Raw genomic sequence first — 18,271 nt, 5'->3', positions numbered from 1 at the left:
AACATGGATGAACCTTGAGGATGTTATACCCAACATAACATAAATACTGTATAATTCCACCTTCATGGGGTACTTTGCTTTTAATAGGTAAATTCATAAGGACAGAAAATATAATAGAAGCTGAGGGAGGGAGAAAGGGGGAGTTGTTGAATTGGCAGTTTCTGTTTGGGATAATGGAAAAGTTCTGGAAATGGATAGCATTGAGGTTACACAACTTTATGAATGAATGTATTTAATGGTACTGAATTTGTACACCATAAATGGTTAAAATGGTAAATTTTACATTATGTATATTTAACCACAATTAAAAAACCCATAAAATACCATGAAATAATTTCAAGTAAGTGATTGTTAGGCATGCTAGTGAAAGTTGAATGGCATTTCCTAGTTATGTTTTGCAAGATGAAACGGAAAGTTTAGTTTTTCTAAAGATTTTTTTCTGACTGTCTAAAAATGATGAGATCATTAAGAAACCTGTAGGTTATGAATAGCACTTCTGGTAATCTTTAGTTTTATAAAGGACATAAGGTCAATACAGGTTGAGCCACGGTTTGAGGACACTTTTGTGGCAAGGCTTCTATCTAGTAGATTTTTAAAATTTTGTCTACTCTTTCCTTAAAATTTATTTACACACATACTTTATCTTTTCTTATAATATTTATCATTAATCTGTTTAATTTTATTTTACCTTTTTTAGTTCCCATGGTGCATGTGTTGAGCTGGTGAGAAGATAGTATATAGCTATATGTCATAATTATTTATTTGTTTATTTTTAAAATCTTTCCTTTTGAAAGTATTATAGATGTCCCCCACCCCGTTTTTAAAAATATATTTTATTGATTTCTTACAGAGAGGAAGGGAGAGAGATAGAGAGTTAGAAACATCACTGAGAGAGGAACATCGATCAGCTGCCTCCTGCACACCCCCTGGGGATGTGCCCACAACCCAGGTACATGCCCTTGACCGGAATCGAACCTGGGACCTTTCAGTCTGCAGGCCGACGCTCTATCCACTGAGCCAAACTGGTTTTGGTGTCCCCCCTTTGTTATTGTTCCCTTCTAGCTCACCATAATTCTTATTTAGATACTATTTGTTAATAGGCTATTATTTAGATGCAATTCTTAGATAAGCATTTTGTCTTAATTTTAGGCATTTATCATATCACAGGGTAAGTCTGAAAAAGCCTACAATAAGTTTCTTTTTAGAATTTTATTGAACTTTTTGATTCCAAATGTATACCTCTTTTTTTGTTGTTCAAAACAAAGTGAACAATTGTGGTTTTGTCTAAGCATTTTTATATTATTCATTAAAGGAAGAGTCCCACATCTCTTTCTGGAGAAGGTGCTGTGGAGACTGTGGAAATGACAACAAAGAGCCTCAAATCTCGTGGAGAAAGTGCTTTGGAGACTGGAAATGACAACAGAGGATTTAGAAGATCACTAAAGTCATTTAGGTGTTTTGATATTCCTTTCATTTTCCAGCATTGTGAGTACTTAATTTTTAAAATGTTTTCATTGATTTCAGGGACAGGAAGGGAGAGGGAGAGAGATAGAAATATCCTTGATGAGAGAGAATCATCAGTTGGCTGCCTCCTGCACACTCCCTCCTGGGAATAAAACCGGAAACCTGGGCATGTGCCCTGGTCAGGAATTGAACCATGACCTCTTGGTTCATGGATTGATGCTCAACCACTGAGCCACACCTGCTGGGCCAGCATTGTGATTTTTTTTTTTCATATTCTTAGATCAACTTAATGTGAAAATGGAACTTGAATCCTTTAATTGAACTTTTTATTGTTTGAAGCAGTGGTTCTCAACCTGTGGGTCGTGAGCCCTTTAGGGGTCGAATGACCCTTTCACAGGGGACGCCTAATACCATGGGAAAACACATATATAATTACATATTGTTTTTGTGATTAATCACTATGCTTTAATTATGTTTAATTTGTAACAGTGAAATTGGGAGTCAACATAACATGAGGAACTATATTAAAGGGTCGCGGCATTAGGAAGGTTGAGTTTAACACTGGTTTAAAGTATTACATATGTCTCCTTCTCCCCCCATCGACCCCTTCTTGATCACTCCCACCCCCCTAATTACAAGGAGGCATGATTTAAAAAGTCAATATCTGTTTCTTCTTCTCGGGATTGGGAGTATTTACTGAATTCAGACCACCACCAGAAGGTTGAGTCTCACCTTTTGAACAGATCTTTATGTCTGAATCCTTTGGAAAGTTTCTCAGATGAAGGATGAAGACTTGTCACAGAATCTCAGTCTGGATTCTTCTACGCTTCTCTCACATACCTGCAATCTTTTTCCTTCTTCACTGGGTCTCTGAGGAGCATAAATGGAATACTCTGATGGGAGAACGAATTCATTCACTTGTTGACCCCCCTTGTTCAGTTGGCAAGGTAAATACTGTGTGTAGAGTGAGAACTTATAGGAGTGCTCAGGTGACTCAGAAATTGGCCTTAGGAACCCAGAGCATTTTTTGCAAAACACAGAATTGTTTGAAGATACTGGCTATGTAAGGGCTTGTGAGTCATCTTTGTCCTAAGATCAGCAGGAAGCCAGGAAACATGGTAAACACTGGGGATGACCCAGTGCATTTCATGTTGACAAACTGACTGCCTGCACTGTGGATGAAGGTCTATAACAATACCTGCTATGCTGTAACAATGCCTACATTCTAGTAGTGCTTACAGTTCCGAGAATTGCAGTTTAGCTAAATAAATTGTCAACAAGGCCAGGGAATCTGACCCCCATTAGTGATGAGAAAACCTGTCAGAGTGTGTTTCCAAGACCATGACGCTTGGTTCGCTGTGGGCTCTGCTGTACTTGTGCTGTTGCCTTCGGTGTCTGTCAGGTTCCTGGTGGATCTGCGTTTAAATGGTGCTAACACTGCACTTTCACAGCCTGGCCAGCACTCTGTTTAACACTGAATTCTAAAGGTCACACACTTGGGTATTGTGACCCTTGATAATAAAATTGAATGGAATAAAAATATCAACATCTGAGTTAATATTACAGCACGTTTTCTAATTTTTGTGATCTTCCTTGAGATAAAGAAGTTGTATTCTGAGACATGGCACTTTTAATTTTTTTATTTCTCTTAGGACAAATCATTACTATCATGAAAACTGTTTTATAATGAAATGATTTCCAACCCTAATAACGGGCTCTGGTATTTTTCACATATTTTATTTAGTTTTAAAACGTCATAGTGAATTAACTGGTATTTCCCCATTTTCTGGAGAAAATATTGAGGCTCTAGAGATGGTTTTTTGAAGATCAACAGCTAATAGGTAATGGAAGAGAACCGAGATCACAGTGTTTTTACAGTAGTTTCACATGCACAAAATTTGTCTAGCAAAAGTCGTTGAGGTTGCACTTATCAAACTGGGCACTGGAAAGTCCAGAAATAGAATAAAGGGGCTCTGGATTTGATTATCTTTTTTCTCATAAGTATGTTTTTAAATGGGAAAGTTCTACTGATGAATGCTAACTGTTGGGGTGTAAATATTATAATACCTTCCTAGTTATTTGTAGTTTATATGTTCTTGTTGTTGTAGGGACTAAAAATTGGAGTTTTACTTAGATCATTACTGCAAGGATTACACAATGCTTTTCAGAACAACTGAAGAAGTATGCACACTTGATCAAGGTAAGCATCTGTGTCATTAAAGGTTTTGTGAAGAGTATGGTGACATTTGCTTGTATTTCTGTTATGTTTGGACTCTATGTCATAAACTCGCTTCTAAACAACATAGAGTACAGCCCAGCTGATGGGGTGTCAGGTCCTGTCACTTCTCTGGTACTCTCGTTCTTGAGGTCCCTTCCTTCCTCTCAGCCTCTCTCTCGCTTTCTCTGTGTGTGTGCGTCTCTGTCTGTGTCACTGACCTCCTGTTGTTCAGTCAGTAAGCTGAGTCCACCCCCTTTTCCTTACCACTTAAAATCTTGGTTTTGGTAAGTGCTCCATTTTGTTCTGAGAGTGTCTTGGTCTGAGAAAAGATACGGCATATCCTGCTACTTTATGATAACTTCTAGACATAAACTGTCAAGTGCCATGAGTGGGATAGATTTCCACCTTGACATTCCTGATACGACGATTCTAGTGTGAAGCCATCAAGGTGAGCAGCAAGAGTACTAAGCCACATTGACTTCAGGGCCTCCTGATACCATGTGTTCTCTGCGACCTGTCAACCTCTAGTATCGCCAGGTCCCTAACCATTCTCTACCTGCAGGCCGAAGGATCTTTTGAAAATGTAAATATGATCATGTCTCTTCTGAAAACTGACAGTGGTCTCCTATGGCCTTTAGAAATGAGTCCCAAATCCTTAGCGTGTCCGTTTAGGCCGTCCATGATCCGACCTTAGCTTCTTTTGCAGTCCTGTCCCTCCCTCACCCCTTTTCTGTGGTCACACTTTGAGATCCTCATTGGCATCATAATCTGCCAGCCCAGCTTAGAGCTGTGCCATGCCCTGTATCCGAACGTCTCCCTCTGGAGTCGGTGGAAGGCTGGTGTTCTTTGCGGCATCTCCCATCTTTCCCCTGTCCTGCTCTCTGCTCCCATAGTTGTTTTGTTTTTGTTTTCGTGTTTGTTGTTGTTGTTTTCAGCAATACCATGAAATGCTACAACCTAGTTCGCCGTCAGGAGTTTTAAGGATCTCATTCAGTGTGGAAGTTGAGAATTATAAGCAGCAGAATAGTGATGAAGCTAACAGGAGGGACTTGTCTTTCTCACAAAAGAACAAGTCCACAGGTATGTGGATCCAATATTGAAGTCAGCTGCTCAGTGATGTCAGGGTAAGCTCCCAGCATCAACGAGAGGAAAAAAATCCTCTGCTCGCCATTGTGCTTTATATCAGGGAGGAAAATAGTGTCTCAGAAATCAACTATGAGACTCTTGGGTGAACCCATGGGCAGAACGGGCCGAATTGCAAGGGACATTGAGCAGTTTAGTGTCAAACTGCTCCTGAAAGAGGTGCCTCAGCCCAGGAGGAGGTGGTGAGGGGAAGGGCAGTGGGGACCTGTGGGATGGTGAGCTTCGTGTTTCTACTGTGATCACTGATAGCCCCGGACATTTCTTCTTTGTAGACTTGTGGAGGAAAGGTGCCCCGAGATTCAGGGATGACTTTTAAACAACGGTTTCCTAGCGTTTTGAAGTGCCCTGTCTCATAGGGTCCATATTATCCACATATAACTGGTTAAACATATATGTCATTATTGATCTCAGAGAGAGGAAGGGAAAGGGAACAGAGAGAGCGGGGGGTGGGGATGGGGGCGGTGAGGAGGCTGGGGAAGGGGAAAGAGAAACATCAATGATGAGAGAGCATCATCGGTCCCATAGCCCCAGCGCGCAACCCCGGTACGGGCCCTGACTGGGAATGAAACGGGGATCTCTTGGTTCTGGGGTCCACGCTCAAGCACTGAGCCACGCCATCCCGGCAGCCACATATCACTTTAAAATGAAACTTTTTTTTTTTTAATTCAAATTTACTAAAACTTAAAATTCACTGGGACATTTCGGTTTCTCTTGTTGGATACCTGAGGAGTGTTGGCTTGGTGTATTGACAACCTGGTTTTCCTTGAAAGCAAATATGAAATGAAAGAAAGGAAATGTGTCTCCCCTCAGAGCAAAGTGTTCACATGAGAACGATGAGCTTTGGATGATTGGGCCACAGCACTGAACGGATCCCTCTTGCACAGCGTGCCTCCCTTTGAAATACTCACCAGTGGCATTGCTTTGTCCTTTTCTGCTTAGAATTTTCTGACATGATGGTTTTCATTTTAATTATAGATTGTGCCAGTGGTGGTGTCAGTGAACTATGGCCCCTCGGGTAGAACCAGGGCTGTGTACCTTGTTTCCGTACTGTCCTGTTCCAGTGGAACCATTGCCTCTCCCTAAGCTGAGTTTGACTGGTGAGTTAAATTCTGGGCGCATGGAGGAAGGGAAATGATTCAGGAAGTGTTTAGTGGAGGGAGTTGTTTTGAGTTACTCCTGTTGCAACCAAAGCAATGCTCTTGCTATTCCTAGTGATATTAAATATGGTTAAGAGCTAGTCTACTGGTTGTTTCTGGCCAAATAACAAATCCAGCTAAATAGCAAGGGAAGTAGAAGGTCCCCCATTAAGTAATTTTTCCTTTCATGAGACCATTTCAAGATACAAATTGGCATTTGGGAAAGTTTAGAAAGATATGATTGAGTCTGGCCAGTGTTGCACAGTGGTTGAGCGTCTGCCTGGGAACCAGACAGGAGTGCACAGTTGGTTTGATTCGGGGTCAGGGAACAGGCCCGGGTTGCAGACTGGATCACCAATACTGGTCGTGAAGGAGGCAACCGATCAATGCTTCTCTCTCATCATTTACGTTTCTGTCTCGCCCTTTCTCCCTCCCTGAAATCAATCAAAGTGTATTTTTAAAATATAGATTGAGTCTAGCCCGAGCTGATGGGGCTCATTGGATGGGCATCTCCCCTTGCACTGAAAGGTTTCCGGATCAGTTCCCAGGGAGGGCACGTGGCAGGGTTTTGCGGTCAATTCCATGTCACGGGGGTGGGCAGGAGGCGGCTGGTGCGCCTCTCATCTGTGCTCTCTGCCTCTCCCTTCCTCTCTCTACTGTCTGTGTATATACTGGAGGTATGATCCTTGTGTCAACCAGAACCTATACATGAAGCAAAATGAGAAGAAACTGTCACTTCTGGTAGTTTCACTGCTGACAGTTCACCAGTGTGAACATTCTGGTGTATATATTTCCAGATTTTATTTCCCCATTTTATCAGTGTATACGTAGTTATCAGAAGAAATTAAATGTTTCAAAACTTATTTTAAAACTGTATTATACAGTGAGCACCTTCCATGTCAGCATGTATGTGTACGTGTGTGCGTGCGTGTGTGTGTGTGTGTGTGTGTGTATGGAATTATGTATATGTACATGAGAAGACATGGTCTACACGTGTTTTTATTTTTATTTTTATTTTTTTATTAGTTAAGGTATTACAAATGTGTCCTCATCCCCCCTTTAACCTCCAACCTCCCCCACACATACAAACTCATGCTCCCATCCCCGCGTTGTCCATGTCCATTGGTTTGGCTTATATACATGTATACAAGTCCTTCTGTTGATCTCTTCCCCTTACCCCCGCCCTCCCCTACTTTCCTTCTGGGGATTGATAGCCTGATCGCTGTTTCTCAGTCTTTGGGTCTGTCCTTTTTCATCAGTCTATGTTGTTCTCTATAATCCACAAATGAGTGATATCATGTGGTATTTATCTTTCTCTGACTGGGTTATTTCACTTAGCATAATGCTCTCCAGTTCCATCCATGCTGTTGCAAAAGGCAAGAGTTCCTTTTTTTTACCGCAGCATAGTGTTCCATTGTGTATATGTACCACAGTTTTCTGATCCACTCATCTGCTGATGGGCACTTAGGCTGTTTCCAAATCTTAGCTATGGTGAATTGTGCTGCTATGAACATAGGGGTGCACATATCCTTTCTAATTGGCGTTTCTGGTTTCTTCGGATATATTCCTAGGAGTGGGATCACAGGGTCAAATGGGAGTTCCATTTTTAGTCTTCTGAGGTAGCTCCATACTGTTCTCCACAGTGGCTGCACCAGTCTGCATTCCCACCAGCAGTGCAGAAGGGTTCCTTTTTCTCCACATCCTCTCCAACACTTGTTGTTTGTTGATTTGTTGATGATAGCCATTCTGACAGGTGTGAGATGATAACGCATTGTCGTTTTGATTTGCATCTCTCGTATAATTAGTGACTTTGAGCAGGTTTTCATATGTCTTTCTGCCTTCTGTATGTCCTCTTTCGAAAAGTGTCTATCTAGGTCCGTTGCCCATTTTTTTATTGGATTTTTTATCTTCCTTTTGTTAAGTTTCATGAGATCCCTGTATATGTTGGAAATTAAACCCTTATCGGTGGTATCATTGGTAAATATGTTCTCCCATGTAGTGGGTCTTCTTGTTGTTTTTTTGATGGTTTCCTTTGCTGTGCAAAAGCTTTTTATTTTGATGTAGTCCCATTTGTTTATTTTCTCTTTAGTTTCCATTGCCCTAGGAGCATTATCAGAGAAGAAATTTCTTCGGCATATGTTTGCGATTTCGCTGCCTGTGGATTCCTCTAGTATTTTTATGGTTTCCCGTCTTACGTTTAAGTCTTTTATCCATTTTGAGTTTATTTTTGTGTATGGTGTGAGTTGGTGATCTAGTTTCATCCTTTTGCATGTATCTGTCCAATTTCCCAACACCATTTATTGAAAAGACTGTCTTGACTCCATTGAATGCTCTTGCCTCCTTTGTCGAATATTAATTGGGCATAGTGGTTTGGGTCGATTTCTGGGGTCTCTATTCTATTCCATTGATCTATATGTCTGTTCTTGTGCCAGTACCAAGCTGTTTTAAGAACAGTGGCTTTGTAATACAGTTTGATATCTGGTATTGAGATCCCACCTACTTTGTGTTTTCTCAGGATTGCTGCAGCTATTCGGGGTCTTTTTTTATTCCAGATGAATTTTTGGAACGTTCGTTCTAGATTTGTGAAATATGCCGTTGGTAATTTAATGGGGATTGCATTGAATCTATAAATTGCTTTGGGTAGTATGGACATTTTGATGATGTTGATTCTACCAATCCGTGAACACGGTATATTCTTCCATCTGTTTATGTCTTCCTCTATCTCTTTTTTCAGTGTCCTGTAGTTTTCAGCATATAAGTCTTTTACCTCCTTAGTTAAGTTTATTCCTAGGTATTTTAATTTTTTTGGTGCAATGGTAAATGGGATTGCTTCTGTAGTTTCACTTTCTGTAAGTTCACTATTGGTGTAAAGAAATGCCATGGATTTCTTAGCATTAATTTTGTATCCTGCTACATTGCCAAATTCATTTATTAAGTCTAATAATTTTTTGATGGAGGCTTTAGGGTTCTGTATGTACAGTATCATGTCATCTGCAAATAAGGACAGTTTTACTTCTTCTTTTCCAATCTGGATGCCTTTTATTTCTTCTTCGTGTCTGATCGCAATGGCTAGTACTTCCAGTACTATGTTGAACAGGAGTGGTGAGAGGGGGCATCCCTGTCTTGTTCCTGTTTTTAGGGGGAATGGTTTTCGTTTTTGCCCATTGATTATGATGTTGGCTGTGGGCTTGTCATATATGGCTTTTATTATGTTGAGGTATGATCCCTCAATTCCTATCTTGCTGAGAGTTTTTATCAAGAAAGGGTGTTGGATTTTGTCAAATGCTTTTTCCGCATCAATTGATATGACTATGTGGTTTTTTTCTCTCAATTTGTTTATGTGATGTATCACGTTTATTGATTTGCGAATATTGTACCATCCTTGCATCCCTGGGATAAATCCTACTTGGTCATGGTGTATGATCTTTTTGATGTACTGCTGGATCCGATTTGCTAGGATTTTGTTGAGGATTTTGGCATCTATGTTCATGAGGGATATTGGCCTATAATTCTCTTTCATTGTATTGTCTTTATCTGGTTTTGGGATTAGGGTGATGTTGGCTTCATAGAATGATCTGGGAAGTGTTCCTTCCTCAAAGATCTTTCAACATAGTCTGAGGAGGATAGGTTTTAGGTCTTCCTTGAATGTTTGGTAAAACTCCCCTGTGAAGCCATCTGGCCCCGGGCTTTTGTTTGCTGGAAGCTTTTTGATTACTGCTTCGATTTCCTCCATAGTTATTGGCCTATTGAGATTTTTAGATTCTTCCTGGTTAAGTTTTGGAAGGTTGTATTTATCTAGGAATATGTCCATTTCCTCCAGGTTGTCTAGTGTGTTGGAGTAGAGTTGTTCATAGTATTTTCTAACAATCCTTTGTATTTCTACGGGGTCTGTTGTTATTTCTCCTCTTTCATTTCTGATTTTGTTTATTTGGGTCCTCTCTCTTTGTTTCTTGGTGAGCCTGGCTAGAGGTGTATCAATCTTGTTTATCCTTTCAAAGAACCAGCTCTTGGTTTTGTTGATCTTTTGTATTGTTTTTTTGGTCTCTATGTCGTTTATCTCCGCTCTGATCTTTGTTATTTCCTTCCTTCTGCTTACAGTGGGCTTTTTTTGTTGCTCTCTTTCTAATTCTTCGAGTTGTAGAGTTAGGTCATTTATTCTCATTGTTTCTTGTTTCTTGCAGTAGGCTTGTAGAGCTATGAACTTCCCTCTCAAGACTGCTTTTTCTGTGTCCCATAGGTTTTGGATTGTTGTGTTTTCATTGTCATTCGTTGCCATGATGTTTTTTATTTCTTCTTTGATGTTTTTTATTTCTTCTTTGATCTCACTGGTGACCCAGTCGTTGTTTAATAGCATGCTATTTAGTCTCCATGTGTTTGATTTTTTTGGATTGTTTTTGTTGTAGTTGATTTCCAGTTTTATGCCTTTGTGGTCTGAGAAGATACTTGATATGATTTCAATTTTCTTGAATTTGAAGAGACTTTGTCTGTGACCCAATATATGGTCTATCTTTGAAGATGACAAATGTGCACCTGAGGAGAATGTATATTCTGTGGCTTTGGGGTGAAATGTTCTGAAGATGTCAATTAATTCCATCTGATCTAGTGAGTCATTTAGGATTGATGTTTCTTTGCTGAGTTTCTGTTTGGAGGATTTGTCCAGTGGCGATAATGGGGTGTTAAGGTCTCCTACTATGATTGTATTGCTGTCAATCTCTCCCTTGATCTTCTCCAGAAGATTTCTTACGTATTTGGGTGCTCCTATATTGGGTGCATATATATTTACCAGAGTTATTTCTTCTTGTTGGACTGCTCCCTTTAGTATTATGAAGTGGCCTTCTTGATCTCTTTTTATGTCCTTCACTTTGAGATCTAATTTGTCAGATATAAGTATTGCTACCCCGGCTCTTTTTTCACTTCCATTGGCCTGAAAAACCTTTTTCCATCCCTTCACCATCAGTCTGTGTGCGTCTTTTTTTCTGAGGTGGGTTTCCTGTAGACAGCAGATATATGGGTCATGTTTTCTTATCCACTCATTTACCCTATGCCTTTTGACTGGGGAATTTAATCCATTTACATTTAAAGTTATTATTGATAGAAACTTGTTAGTCGCCATTTTTGTTCTTTACCGCTGTGTTCCTTCTTTGTTTCCTGTTTTTTCTATTTACAGCAGACCCTTTAGCATTTCTTGCATTGCTGGTTTGGTTGTAATAAACTCCCGTAGACCATTTTTGTCTGTGAAGCTCCTGATTTGACCCTCAATTTTGATTGATAGCCTCGCTGGGTATAGTATTCTTGGATTCAGACCCTTCCTTTGCATGACTTTGTATATTTCATTCCATTCCCTTCTTGCCTGATGTGTTTCTGTTGAGAAATCGGTCGCTAGTCTGATGGGGGATCCTTTGAAGGTAACTTTCCGTCTCTCTCTGGCTGCTTTTAAGATTCTTGCTTTGTCGTTGGTGTTTGCCAATTTAATTATTATGTGCCTTGGTGTCGGTATTTTCGGGTTCATTTTGTTTGGGACTCTGTGAGCTTCTTGGATTTGTGTGAGTTTTTTCCTCCCTATATCAGGGAAATTTTCTGTTACTATTTTTTCAAACAGGTTTTCTATTCCTTGCTCAGTTTCCTCTCCTTCTGGCACCCCTATTATTCAGATGTTGTTTCGGTTAGCATTGTCCCAGAGTTCTCTTAGGCTCTCTTCCTGCTTTTTAATTTTTTTACACGTGTTTTTAAATAATAACCTTATTTATTCAAAAGGAGTATTTAACTTAATGGGAAATAGTCTACATAAATAGGTAGGTACTTTTAGAAATTATCCTTATTTACTATTATAAATGTACAGTTGGGATGTATTCCTCTGAATTATTGAAGATAATCGCCTAGAACTCTTCTGATAGCACGAGAGAAGGCTTCCAGCGCAGCCAGTAGCTGGCTCCATAATGGCTTCAGGTACTGCCTCGGGCCAGGCCTAGCCAGGGCAGGGCCTCTCATTGGACCAGTCTGGCCCCTGAGCGGGCCCTTCCTCTGCCTCCGGAGAGCTCTGGAGCTCTGGGCTTGGACCTGGAGCAGGAGAAAGAGACACATTGACTCACACTCCTGGCTTTCCTGTGACTTAGTGCAGACAGGAAAGATGCCACCGCCTTAAGGAAACTCCAACCCATGAGCCTGCCATTCCCCGATGATCTGCCCACATGATCATTCCCCCTCACCTTGTTGAGTTGCCTCGGTGACCTCAAGGTGCTGCAGTGCCAACCATAGATTTTGGGCATGGCCCACCAAGTGTGAGGCAGAGTTGACGGTCTCCAAGGCCTGCTCTACCTCGAAGCAGGCGAAAGGAAGGGGCTGCCCAAAACCCTGGACCTGGTCCAGCCAGGTCCCCACCATCGCAGCAAAGGCCCTGGGGAGAGGCAGGTGGGCAACAGAGTCTGAGTCCTGGTCTTTCTTTCCACTCTGCCCTCCCATGGCACACTTGTTTAGATCTGAGCCTCTGTGCAGGCCCCCCCTTGCCCACCCAGGGGACAACCCCATGCCACCCTCGGCCCCTGTGTGGCTCTCCTGGTTGTAGCAGTTGTGGGATCCAGCAGGTTCAACACGGAGTCTGAGTAAGACTCTTCTTCCCACTGGCAGCTCTCCGGAAGGTCCTGTGCACTGCACGCACCCACCCTCAGGGCACTGGGTGTCTGGGATGAGGACTGAGACAGACTGCTGACCACAGTCCTGTTCTGAGCTTGGCCACAGTGGTAAGGGGAGATGGATATGGAGAGGGGAAGGCAGAGCGAGGCGGGATGTTTTTCACAAAACTTTCTCATACTGGCAAGGAAAAAAGAAGGTGATGTTTAATATAGGTTTGGATTTGGGAGGGTGGGAGGAATGGTGGTGGTCAAAGTCATGAGAAACAGGGTGTTGTGTTAGTGCCGGCAGTGTATAATAATGAATTTGATTTCCTTTTACATGGTAGACTATTGAATATTGTTAAACTCTTGAAAGGATGGTCAGCTCAATATCTGAAGTTTTATGCCACAACTGGTCCAGTTTTTCATTTAAAAACTTGGACTAGAACAGCATTGTTGGATATTGGAGATACTAGAGAAGTGAGGTTTTACTGTTTCACTGATGATTCACTTCATGTTACTTTTGCCCCATACATAAGTAAGATATTAGCACTAAGGGAAATTGGGTATGGTGTACATGGTTATTATCTTTACAATTTTTCTGTAAATGTGGAACTATTCTAAAATAAACATCCATTAAAACAACACTCAATATCCTAGGAAATTGTAGCAACTGAACCTAGTGGAATGGACCACTGAAATGACGGGGGAGTATGGGAATTGTCTTAGAGGAAACACCACCTCCCTGCCAAATGCTGGACTGTAATGGAACTAGAGGAAATGAGAGAGAGAGAGGACAGTTTGGGAAAAATGTTAGGAGTTAAGAGGAAGGTCTCAGTTTTATAACCAGAGTGTGTGAGATTTCTGCATCTTCTGCCACCCCCGCCCCTCCTGGATAGTCTAGCTGAGGCTTTGTGATGTCACGCCACACCATGGCAACCACAGATTTTGGGCAACCAGAGCTGAAGGGAGTGGCTCCTCATTACCCTAAAGAATATAAATAGAGACCAGGCCCCCTTCAGTAGTGTCTGTTGCCTCAAGATAGCGAACCTAATAAGAGGATATTGTAGACTAGTAGAGATAACGAGTAAGACCTCAAACATAAGGGTGGATGAAGAAACTGTAAGTCCAAAAGTGAATTTATGTTCGTATTGGCGGTAGGTGGGATGGATGGTGGAGGTCGCAGTCATGAGTAACAGGGTGTTGTGTTACTGATGGCAGTGTATAATTAAATATTTGATTTCCTTTTTATATGGCAGACTATTGAATATTGATAAAGTATGGAAAGAATGGTCACCTCAAAATTGTCTTAGAGGAAACACCACCTCCCTGCCATATGCTGGACTGTAATGGAACTAGAGGAAATGAGAGAGGACAGTTTGGGAAAAATGTTAGGAGTTAAGAGGAAGGTCTCTGTTTTATAACCAGAGTGTGTGAGATTTCTGCATCTTCTGCTCCCTCCGCCCCTCCTGGATGGTCTAGCTGAGGCATTGTGATGTCAAGCCACACCATGGCAACCACAGAATTTGGGCAACCAGAGCTGAAGGGAGTGGCTCCTCATTACCTTATAGAGTATAGAGGCCAGGCCCCCTTCAGTAGTGTCTGTTGCCTCAAGGTAGCGAAACTTAATGAGACGATTTTGTAGACTAGTAGAGATAAGGAGTAAGACCTCAAACAGAAGGGTGGATGAAGAAACTGTAAGTCCAAAAGTGAATTTATGTTCGTATTGGCGGTAGGTGGGATGGATGGTGGACTTCGCAGTCATGAGTAACAGGGTGTTGTGTTAGTGATGGCTGTGTATAATTAAGTACTTGATTTCCTTTTTATATGGCAGACTATTGAATATTGTTAGAGTATGGAATGGTTGGTCAGCTCAAGATGTGAATTTTATGCTACAACTGGTACAGTTTTTCCTTGAACAACTTGGTCTAGAACAGCATTTTTGGATATTGGAGATACTGGAGATACTAGAGAAGTGAGGTTTCACTCTGTTTCACTGATGATTCACTTCATGTTACTTTTGCCCCATACATAAGTAAGATATTAGTTATAAGGGAAATTGGGTATGGTGTACATGGTTCTTATCTTCACAATTTTTCTGTAAATGTGGAACTATTCTAAAATAAACATCCATTAAAACAACACTCAAAATCCTAGGAAATTGTAGCAACTGAACCTAGTGGAATGGACCACCTAAATGACGGGGTAGTATGGCAATTGTCTTAGAGGAAACACCACCTCCCTGCCATATGCTGGACTGTAATGGAACTAGAGGAAATGAGAGAGAGAGAGGACAGTTTGGGAAAAATGTTAGGAGTTAAGAGGAAGGTCTCTGTTTTATAACCAGAGTGTGTGAGATTTCTGCATCTTCTGTTCCCCCCGCCCCTCCTGGATGGTCTAGCTGAGGCATTGTGATGTCAAGCCACACCATGGCAACCACAGAATTTGGGCAACCAGAGCTGAAGGGAGTGACTCCTCATTACCTTAGAGTATAAATAGAGGCAAGGCACCCTTCAGTAGTGTCTGTTGCCTCAAGATAGCGAACCTTAATAAGACGATATTGTAGACTAGTAGAGATAAGGAGTAAGACTCCAAACAGAAGGGTGAATGAAGAAACTGTAAGTCCAAAAGTGAATTTAGGTTCGTATTGGGGGTAGGTGGGATGGATGGTGGAGGTCGCAGTCATGAGTAACAGGGTGTTGTGTTACTGATGGCAGTGTATAATTAAGTATTTGATTTCCTTTTTATATGGCAGACTATTGAATATTGATAAAGTATGCAAAGAATGGTCACCTCAAAATTTGAATTTTATGCCACAACTGGTTCAGTTTTTCCTTTAACAACTTGGTCTAGAACAGCATTTTTGGATGTTGGAGATACTAGAGAAGTGAGGTTTTACTCTGTTTCACTGATGATTCAATTCATGTTACTTTTGCACATACATAAGTAAGATATTAGTAATAAGGGAAATTGGGTATGGTGTACATGGTTATTATCTTCACAATTTTTCCGTAAATGTGGAACTATTCTAAAATAAACATCCATTAAAACAACACTCAAAATCCTAGGAAATTGTAGCAACTCAACCTAGCGGAATGGACCACTGAAATGACCGGGGAGTATGGGAATTGTCTTAGAGGAAACACCACCTCCCTGCCATATGCTGGACTGTAATGGAACTAGAGGAAATGAGAGAGAGAGAGGACAGTTTGGGAAAAATGTTCGGAGTTAAGAGGAAGGTCTCTGTTTTATAACCAGAGTGTGTGAGATTTCTGCATCTTCTGCCACCACCGCCCCTCCTGGATAGTCTAGCTGAGGCTTTGTGATGTCACGCCACACCATGGCAACCACAGAATTTGGGCAACCAGAGCTGAAGGGAGTGGCTCCTCATTACCCTAAAGAATATAAATAGAGACCAGGCCCCCTTCAGTAGTGTCTGTTGCCTCAAGATAGCGAACCTTAATAAGAGGATATTGTAGACTAGTAGAGATAAGGAGTAAGACTCCAAACAGAAGGGTGAATGAAGAAACTGTAAGTCCAAAAGTGAATTTATGTTCGTATTGGGGGTAGGTGGGATGGATGGTGGACGTCGCAGTCATGAGTAACAGTGTGTTGTGTTAGTGATGGCAGTGTATAATTAAGTATTTGATTTCCTTTTTATATGGCAGACTATTGAATATTATTAAAGTATGGAAAGGATGGTCAGCTCAAGATGTGAATTTTATGCCACAACTGGAACAGTTTTTCTTTTAACAACTTGGTCTAGAACAGCACTTTTGGATATTGGAGATACTAGAGAACTGAGGTTTTACACTGTTTCACTGATGATTCACTTCATGTTACTTTTGCCCCATACATAAGTAAGATATTAGTAATAAGGGAAATTGGGTATGGTGTACATGGTTATTATCTTCACAATTTTTCTGTAAATGTGGAACTATTCTAAAATAAACATCCATTAAAACAACACTCAAAATCCTAGGAAATTGTAGCAACTGAACCTAGTGGAATGGACCACCTAAATGACGGGGTAGTATGGCAATTGTCTTAGAGGAAACACCACCTCCCTGCCATATGCTGGACTGTAATGGAACTAGAGGAAATGAGAGAGAGAGAGGACAGTTTGGGAAAAATGTTAGGAGTTAAGAGGAAGGTCTCTGTTTTATAACCAGAGTGTGTGAGATTTCTGCATCTTCTGTTCCCCCCGCCCCTCCTGGATGGTCTAGCTGAGGCATTGTGATGTCAAGCCACACCATGGCAACCACAGAATTTGGGCAACCAGAGCTGAAGGGAGTGACTCCTCATTACCTTAGAGTATAAATAGAGGCAAGGCACCCTTCAGTAGTGTCTGTTGCCTCAAGATAGCGAAACTTAATAAGACGATATTGTAGACTAGTAGAGATAAGGAGTAAGACCTCAAACAGAAGGGTGGATGAAGAAACTGTAAGTCCAAAAGTGAATTTATGTTTGTATTGGCGGTAGGTGGGATGGATGGTGGAGGTCGCAGTCATGAGTAACAGGGTGTTGTGTTAGTGATGGCAGTGTATAATTATTTGATTTCCTTTTTATATGGCAGACTATTGAATATTGTTAAAGTATGGAAAGGATGGTCAGCTCAAGATGTGAATTCTATGCCACAACTGGTACAGTTTTTCCTTTAACAACTTGGTGTAGAACAGCATTTTTGGATGTTGGAGATACTAGAGAAGTGAGGTGTCACTCTGTTTCACTGATGATTCACTTCATGTTACTTTTGCCCCATACATAAGTAAGATATTAGTAATAAGGGAAATTGGGTATGGTGTACATGGTTATTATCTTCACAATTTTTTTGTAAATGTGGAACTATTCTAAAATAAACATCCATTAAAACAACACTCAAAATCCTAGGAAATTGTAGCAACTGAACCTAGTGGAATGGACCACTGAAATGACGGGGGAGTATGGCAATTGTCTTGGAGGAAACACCACCTCCCTGCCATATGCTGGACTGTAATGGAACTAGAGGAAATGAGAGAGAGAGAGGACAGTTTGGGAAAAATATTAGGAGTTAAGAGGAAGGTCTCTGTTTTATAACCAGAGTGTGTGAGATTTCTGCATCTTCTGCTCCCTCCGCCCCTCCTGGATGGTCTAGCTGAGGCATTGTGATGTCAAGCCACACCAGGGCAACCACAGAATTTGGGCAACCAGAGCTGAAGGCAGTGGCTCCTCATTACCCTAAAGAGTATAAATAGAGGCCAGGCCCCCTTCAGTAGTGTCTGTTGCCTCAAGGTAGCGAAACTTAATAAGACGATATTGTAGACTAGTAGAGATAAGGAGTAAGACCTCAAACAGAAGGGTGGATGAAGAAACTGTAAGTCCAAAAGTGAATTTATGTTCGTATTGGCGGTAGGTGGGATGGATGGTGGAGGTCGCAGTCATGAGTAACAGGGTGTTGTGTTAGGGATGGCTGTGTATAATTAAGTATTTGATTTCCTTTTTATATGGCAGACTATTGAATATTGTTAGAGTATGGAATGGTTGGTCAGCTCAAGATGTGAATTTTATGCTACAACTGGTACAGTTTTTCCTTGAACAACTTGGTCTAGAACAGCATTTTTGGATATTGGAGATACTGGAGATACTAGAGAAGTGAGGTTTCACTCTGTTTCACTGATGATTCACTTCATGTTACTTTTGCCCCATACTTAAGTAAGATATTA

At 41.1% G+C, this 18,271-nt stretch overlaps 1 long non-coding RNA gene across 1 annotated transcript in view; it reads left to right on the top strand.

The window, feature by feature from the left end:
- The first annotated feature begins 2,359 nt into the window (after positions 1-2,359).
- LOC308525717 overlaps positions 2,360-18,271 on the top strand; it is a 101,000-nt gene continuing 85,088 nt past the window's right edge. The window contains exons 1-2 of the long non-coding RNA XR_013996467.1: positions 2,360-2,411; positions 3,573-3,664. This is a non-coding gene — a long non-coding RNA (uncharacterized lncRNA). The remainder of the gene's footprint in view (positions 2,412-3,572; positions 3,665-18,271) is intronic.

The sequence above is a fragment of the Myotis nattereri genome, assembly GCF_964212035.1.
Source record: "Myotis nattereri genome assembly, chromosome: 10".
NCBI classification, from domain to species: Eukaryota; Metazoa; Chordata; class Mammalia; order Chiroptera; family Vespertilionidae; genus Myotis; species Myotis nattereri.
Note: the sequence above shows the minus strand (reverse complement) of the source record. Positions and strands in the feature narration are given on the sequence as shown.